Consider the following 420-nt stretch of genomic DNA (forward strand, 5'->3'; position numbering starts at 1 on the left):
TCCACCCCATCTTTCTCTTTTCTCTCTCTCCCCCTCATTCACTCCTCCCCAGCCACACTGGCCTCTAGGCTCTTCCTAGACCCAGTTGAGGATGTTCCTGCCCTCCGCCCGTAATGCTCTTCTCCCAGATATCCACTGGATTGCTCTCTCATTTCTTTCAGGCTCCGCTTTGTCACCTTATCAATGAGGTCTTTCCTAGAGAGGAAATCTCCATCCCCCCTTGCTTGGTTTTTCTCTATAATACTGATTGTCACGCATGTATGTATATATTTTCTGTATTGTCTGTCTTTTCCATTAGCTCTGAACAGGTCAGAATCTTACAGACTTTTTTCTCACTGCTGTATCTCTAGTGCCTCAGAGTGCCTGACACACAACAGATGCTCAATAAATTCTGTTAAATAAAAGACTTAACGCGATGCT

This window comes from Rhinolophus hipposideros (assembly GCF_964194185.1).
Source record: "Rhinolophus hipposideros genome assembly, chromosome: 14".
Classification (NCBI taxonomy): domain Eukaryota; kingdom Metazoa; phylum Chordata; class Mammalia; order Chiroptera; family Rhinolophidae; genus Rhinolophus; species Rhinolophus hipposideros.